Genomic DNA, 7799 nt, shown 5'->3' with positions numbered 1-7799 from the left:
GTCATGCGTCTGAACCAATCAGACGCGACCTCTTGTTATTTACATTTTCTGCCCAGAGACAGCTTTGTACAAGGTTTAAACTATTTACATGGACTCAACACCCCTCCCTCCTTAGTTCAGAATATGTCAATCAGTTAACCATGTGATATAGTCCTCCAATCTGCTTGGTCTACGCGAGGCTCTCTCCGACCTGCACAGATCAGTTGAGTCCTCGCTTTCAACGGTGGAGGTTGGTTCGCCTGTACCTCCCCAATGCGGCTGGGGCCGAGTTTGAGCTCCGGCCTGCTGGGTTGAGTGGGCAGGCACAACACCGACCTCTGAGGACGAAGATGGCTCGGCGTCGCTGGAGGACCTTTCCTGGCTTGGTAAGTCCATTTGTAATTCCAGTAAATCGGGTTGTGAGTAAGATTCTGATAGGGGGGAAGAGTTTTCATTAGCGGTTTGTCCCTGGGAGGATTCAATGCGTCCTCTTAAGTGATCAATGTGCCGCTTCCACATGCGGCCATCCTCTAATTGCACATAATACGTTTTGGGAGCAGTTTGCTGCACAATCTTGCCCTTAATCCAGTTTAACCCCCCCATCAAAGTTTTTAGCAAAAACATTTTGTCCCAGGTATAAATTCCTTTCAGGAGTTACAGACATATCATCAAGACATTTATTATTACAATATCGTGGGTGTAACCTGTCCAGAGGTGATCTGAGTTTTCTCCCCATTAAGATTTCTGCAGGACTCTTGTGTGTAAGGGAATTGGGTGTGATGTGCTGCATTAATAAGAATTTGTCCAGATGTTGCTTAACTTCTCCAGGGCCTGCTCTGCGCAAGGCCTCCTTGGCCACCCTTAAGTACCGTTCCGCCAGACCATTAACCCATGGCGAGTAAGGTGATATGAGTGCGTGTCTGACCCCCAAGTTACTTAAAAATATTTCAAATTGTCTGGCTGTCAATTGGGGCCCATTGTCTGACACCAAGATGTCAGGACAACCATGAGTAGCAAACAAATGGTATAAAACCTTTATGGTGGCACAAGTAGTTATATTACTCATTGGAATTATTTCTACCCACTTTGAGAAAGCATCTACCACAATCAAAAAATACTGAGACCCTATTGGACCTGCGAAATCAATGTGTATTCTGGACCAAGGCCCCGCAGGTTTCTCCCATTCTACTGGAGCTGTTTTGGGGGGATTAGGTCGTGACTCCTGGCATGGGTCACACTTGGCTACCCACCGTTCAATGTCTGTGTCCAGACCTGGCCACCACAAGTGCCCCCTGGCTAAGCTCTTCATCCTGACAATCCCAGGATGGCCCACATGTAACATAGTGAGTACTTTAGTCTTTAGGCTTTCAGGAATGATTACTCTATCACCCCACAAAAGACAACCCTTAATGTATGATAATTCCAACCTTTTGGTTTTAAACTCACTTAATTTTGTCTCTTCGGGATCTCCCAGCCATCCCTTTAGTACACAAATTATAACTTTTTGTAGAGTTGGGTCTTGCTGGGTGTGCGCTGCCACCTCCTTTGCTGTGGTTAGTGAATTTTCCTCAACATCTATTATTAACACATCTGCAGATGGGGCTGGGTCCTCCACTAATTCTGACATAGGACACCTACTTAGACCATCAGCGTGGTTGATGGTTTTGCCCCCTTTGTGAATGAGCTCATACTGATACCCTGACAGAAATAAGGCCCACCTAATTAATCTGGGGGACATAAATGGAGGTGTTGGCTTGTTAGAAGCCAGAAGGCCCTATAAAGGCTTGTGGTCAATGATTAATTCAAACCTCCTTCCAAACAGATAGTTATGGAACTTTTTTACACCAGCCACTAAGGCTAAAGCCTCCTTATCTAGTTGGCTATAATTTCTTTCAGTGCTGGTCATTGTTCTGGAAAAGAAAGCGATTGGGGCTTCAGTATTATTGGGCAGTACATAAGCTAATACCCCACCTACCCCATAAGGTGATGCGTCGCACGTAAGCCTGACAGGTAGTACTGTACTATATTGAACCACCACGCTTTTGGAGGTTAATAGTTGTTTAATTTGAAAAAAGGCTTCGTGCTCAGTTTTGCCCCAGGTCCAGGGAATTCCCTTCTGAAGCAGCCGGTGTAGGGGTTCTGCTGCCGTTGCCTTCTGTTTTAAAAAGATAGAGTAAAAATTAAGAAGGCCTAGAAATGCTTGTAATTCTGTTTTATTTGTTGGCTCTGGCGCTTCCCTGATTGCTTTTAATTTTTCAGTAGTGGGGTGGATGCCATTCCCATCTATTCTATATCCTAGGAATTCCACACTCTCAGTTCCCCACACGCATTTGTCAGGTTTGATCCTCAGCCCTTTAGATTGCAGCCTGTACAATACTTCTCTTATTCTTTGGTTTAGTTGTGATTGGTTTTCCCCAGAAATAATTATATCATCAAAGTAGGGAATAGTTCCCTTAACCCCAGACAATAAACGTTCCATTATGCTTTGAAAAATCCCAGAGGCTATGCTTATCCCAAATTGTAGTCTGGTGCATTTAAAGGCACCCCTGTGTGTGACGATGGTCTGTGCCAGTGATGTTGGTTCATCGACTGGGAGTTGCTGGTAAGCCTGTGCCAGGTCGATTTTTGCAAATACCCTCCCTTCCCCCAGGGAGTGAAGGATTTGTTGTACCACTGGAATGGGGTAAGGGTGATGTTGTAGGGCTTTGTTGAGTGTGGATTTATAGTCCGCACAGACTCTTAAGGAGCCATCTGGTTTTAGCGGGGTGACTATGGGTGTTTCCCAAGGCCCTTGCTCTACGGGAACCAGGATGCCCTGGGCGATGAGTTTATCGAGCTGTAGGTCAAGCTTGGGAAGAAGAGGTAAAGGCACTCTTCGGGGCTTGAGTCTGACAGGGGGAACCTTAGGGTCAATAGAAAACGATATAGGGGGCCCTTTATAAGTACCCAAGGTGGGGCTAAAAACCTCTGGAAATTCCTGTAAGAAATTTGGAATGTTATCAGAGTTAACCGTACAGATACCCGAAATTTCAATGCCCAATGGTTCCATCCACGTTAAACCTAGAAGAGAGTGTTTAGCCCCTGCAACCACAACCATAGGAAGGGAACATTTAACATGTTTAAAGTTAATAGGTACATATACTTTCCCCAAGACAGGTATGATGTTCCCTTGAAAATCTCTTATTACCAATGTGGTTTGCGATAGATCAGATTTTAAGAGGTTAGGCATGTAAATCTTAAGTTTTCCCCATGGCATAATAGTATATTTAGACCCCGTGTCCAGTTCCAGATTGCATGGTCTGTTGTTTAGGAGCAGCGAGATTACGATTTTGCTCCCATTTTTCGTTGTTGTGCTATTTACAGAAAATTGTTCATTACCTCTTGAATAGTCGCGGTTAGCGGTTGAGTAGTTTCTGCGTCTGGAACCTCGGGGAAATCTGTAATCTCGCGGTTGGGGTGTTTGGTTGGAAAATCAAGGAGGACGAGGAGTGGAGAAGGATTCCTCGGGCAGGGGGGCCCTGCAGGCCTCAGCGATGTGGCCACAGCGGCTGCAGCGGCGGCAGATGGCATCCCAGAAGGGGCAGCGTTGGCGCGGATGGTTCCCTCGGCAGCCGGAGCATGGGGCGGTGGGGCGAGGGTATCTGGGCTGTCTGGATTGGTCACTCTGCAGTAGGAGACAGTTGTCCTCGGCGATGGCAGGTGGGCTGAGGTCGTCTGGGGCCTCAGCGCGGGAAACAGAAGAGACGATTTTGGAGACGGTTTCTCTCTTGTCGTGTTCTTTCAGCTCTTTGGCGGCAGCGTCGGCGACCTCGGCGGTTTGTGCCAACTTGATTACCGCCTGGAGAGTAGGCTCGTCTTCGGTGAAGAGCTTGTTGCGGACTGTGGAATTTTTCATCCCGAAGATGAGTGCATCGGTGAGGCAAGCTTCCGGGCTGTCAAACTTGCATTTTGACAGCACCGTTCGAAGTTGCGTGGCGAATTGGTTGATCGTCTCGGAGTCGAGTTGTGTCATTCTGGAGAACTGGTGCCTGAACACGACGGCTGGCTTTGTGGGTTTGAAATGGTTGGCGAGCCTTGTTTATAGGTCGTCCCACGGAACGGATTTCGCTGGCAGCGGGTCAGTTAGAGTCTGGGCGAGGTCAAAAATTTCTGGACCGCAGTAATTCAAGAAGATTGCCCGCTTTCGGTCGGCGTCCCACATTCCGGCGGCTTCGAGGAAAATCTCGAACTTGGCCATGTAGGCGTCCCAGGATGACTTCTCCGGATCGAAGAATTCAGGAGCCCGGCCGATTTGAAGGTTGTTCATCTTGCACGCGTGGTTCCTCCGTCCGTCGTCGCCAGTGAAGAATACTCGAGACAGGCAGGTTCAAAGACGGTTCTTTTATTAAGCTCTTTTTGGAAAGTGACATTCAGCAGGGAACGTGTCTGACTGTCAATGAGAAAAGCCGCTCTATTTATACTTTTGCGGCTCGCGCCAAAAGGAACTGTCATGCGTTTGAACCAATCAGATGCAACCTCTTGTTATTTACATTTTCTGCCCAGAGACAGCTTTGTACAAGGTTTAAACTATTTACATGGACTCAACAGGCAGCATACAAATCCAATAAATAAAAATAAATAAATAAATATTTACTCTACACTATATAACAGAACAAACCAACCAACCACTATCTTACCACACTATACTAAACCACTAAACCAAACCAATGAACCAGACCACACCCAGTAACGGGCAGCCAAAACTTTTACTGCCACACTGGCTTATTTTGTAGGTGTGGCTTAATGGTCATGTGACTGGGTAGGAGTGGCTGGTCGGCCATGTGATCAGGTGGGAATGGCTTGAACAATCATCATCGTTCAAGTGAACTGTTAAGTCCTTTGGTGGTCGAAAAACCGTTTCACAGGGGTCGCCTAAGACCGTGGGAAAAGACAAATTTCCCATGGTGTTAGGAACTAAAGCTCCTATTCTGGTGCCTTGGAACATATTTTTACAGTCGTTTGCAGTGGGGGTGTCCCTCTGACCTTCCTTCCAATCAGCTTAAAGCTCTGTTGGGAGAACTCGGGCTAGTCTTGTGGTTGGGGGTCACCACAATTTGAGGAACTGTATTAAGGGGTCGCGACGTTAGAAAGGTTGAGAACCACTGCCCTATGAAGAGAGATAAGTTTCGTTTTCCTTGAAACCAGGTGACCTGAAGGAGACCGTTAGAAGTACATTCCATAAATGTGACGTGGGATGAAGATACGTCCACCTGACAGTCATGGACACTAGGAATTGGCCATTTTCCCAAGGGCGGTTGAAAAGGGGGTTTGATATACGCATGTATCGTACCTTTTTCTCCAGTCTTTACTTTGACTAAGATGCTTCCAGTTCTGACTTTGATAAATTCACTTTAGAACCTTGAAAAAGGACTCTGAGTTTTATTTATTCTAATTTCTGACTGTGGCAGCTGACACAATGAATGGAAACTAACTAAGAAAAGAACCAAGAACTAGGTAAGCAAAAATTCCCTGACAGAACAATTAGACAATGGAACAAATGATACCCAGTTATACATCTCCACCCCATGTCCAGCCAACGAAGCAGTGGAAGTGATGGGCCGGTGCCTGGAGGATGTTAGGGCCTGGATGAGTGTCAACAAGCTCAAACTCAACCCAGACAAGACGGAGTGGCTGTGGATCTTACCTCCCAAGGACAACTCCATCTGTCCGTCCATTACCCTGGGGGGAGAATCACTGGCCCCCTCAGAGAAGGTTCGCAACTTGGGCGTCCTCCTCGATCCACAGCTCACATTAGAGAAACATCTTTCAGCTGTGGCGAGGGGGACGTTTGCCCAGGTTCGCCTGGTGCACCAGTTGCGACCCTACTTGGACCGGGAGTCACTGCTCACGGTCACTCATGCCCTCATCACCTCGAGGCTTGACTACTGTAACGCTCTCTACATGGGGCTACCTTTGAAAAATGTTCGGAAACTTCAGATCGTGCAGAATGCAGCTGCGAGAGCAATCATGGGCTTTCCCAAATATGCCCATGTCACACCAACACTCCGCAATCTGCATTGGTTGCCGATCAGTTTCCGGTCACAATTCAAAGTGTTGGTTATGACCTATAAAGCCCTTCATGGCACCGGACCAGATTACCTCAGGGACCGCCTTCTGCTGCACGAATCCCAGCGACCAGTTAGGTCCCACAGAGTGGATCTTCTCCGGGTCCCGTCAACTAAGCAATGTCGCCTGGCGGGACCCAGGGGAAGAGCCTTCTCTGTGGCGGCCCCGGCCCTCTGGAACCAACTCCCCCCAGAGATTAGAACTGCCCCCACCCTCCTTGCCTTTCGTAAACAACTTAAAACCCACCTCTGCCGCCAGGCATGGGGGAATTGAGATCCTCTTTCCCCCTAGGCCTTTACAATTCTATGCATGGTATGTAAGTATGTATGTTTGGTTTTTATATTAATTGATTTTTAATCATCAATACCAAATTACTATTGTACACTGTTTTATTGTCGCTGTTAGCCGCCCCGAGTCTCTGGAGAGGGGCGGCATACAAATCCAATAAATAAATAAATAAATAAATAAATTGCTTCCACAACTTGTGAGTGTTCCAACAGTGGAAGTTTTTAAGAAGAGATTGAACAACCAATTTGTCTGAAATGGTATAAGGTCTTCTCCTTGAGCAGAGGGTTGGACTAGAACGTTCTTCTTCAAGATCTCTTCCAACTTTGTTATTGTTTTTCAGTTATTCTGGGCCTGGAAGAAATACCTGGATATAAACTCTTATGTCATTTCAACTATAATAATCCTAGCAGATATATATATATATTAGCTGATAATAAAAAGGAAGTGAGACTAGTATAGATCTATTTCAAGCTGTTTAGCTGTCGTATATTCAAAATGTTGCTAAGCAACCAGTCATATTTTGAGAATTACCTGTTTGTTGGAACAACTAAGGAAAGTCCAAAACTTTGTTTTAAATAAACTTTGGGGTGGAGGAAGCAAAACATGAAATAAATCTTCTACAAATCATGTGAGATCACACAGCCTTCTTCTAAGTACATCTAATTTTGGAAAAATATTAGAATCAAAATGGTAAATTCTATGTTTTCATTATACATTAGCTCCACCTACTGTCTTTTCAAGCTGCATATAAAAAAGACAGAAAAATCAAATGTGCATTTATTTTGATAACTGAGGAGAAGAGAGGATGTAACTTCCTAATGATATACCAATACTGTGAAAGACTTGGATGGAATTGTACTCCATCACAATTGCATCCATGCCTCTCTGCCTGGTAAGTAATGGACACGAATAGATACAAGAGGTACAGAAAAGAAGAGGGTAAATTCACTTCCACTTCCAGGTAAATTTGGACAATAATCAAATTATCACAGATAATCCCCACTCGGTTAAAGACCTCGATATACAGTACTAATAACAAAAGATTTAAGTGCCAAAGCCCACTGCAACAACATAGCCAAGAAGGCTTCAAGAGTTGTAAACCTAATCCTAGGTAGCTTCTGCTCTGGCAATCTCACACTGCTTACCAGAGCTTACAAAACTTTTGCCAGACCCATGCTCGAATACAGCTCATCTGTTTGGAACCCATATCGCATCTCAGACATTAACACCCTTGAAAATGTCCAGAGATACTTCACCAGAAGAGCCCTTCACTCCTCCACTCGAAACAGAATACCCTACGAGACTAGACTTTAAATCCTGGGCCTAGAAAGCCTAGAACTAAGACGCCTTAAACATGATCTAAGTATTGCCCACAAGATCATATGCTGCAACGTCCTGCCTGTCGGCGACTACTTCAACTTCAACCA

The sequence above is a fragment of the Erythrolamprus reginae genome, chromosome 3, assembly GCF_031021105.1.
Source record: "Erythrolamprus reginae isolate rEryReg1 chromosome 3, rEryReg1.hap1, whole genome shotgun sequence".
Classification (NCBI taxonomy): domain Eukaryota; kingdom Metazoa; phylum Chordata; class Lepidosauria; order Squamata; family Dipsadidae; genus Erythrolamprus; species Erythrolamprus reginae.
Note: the sequence above shows the minus strand (reverse complement) of the source record.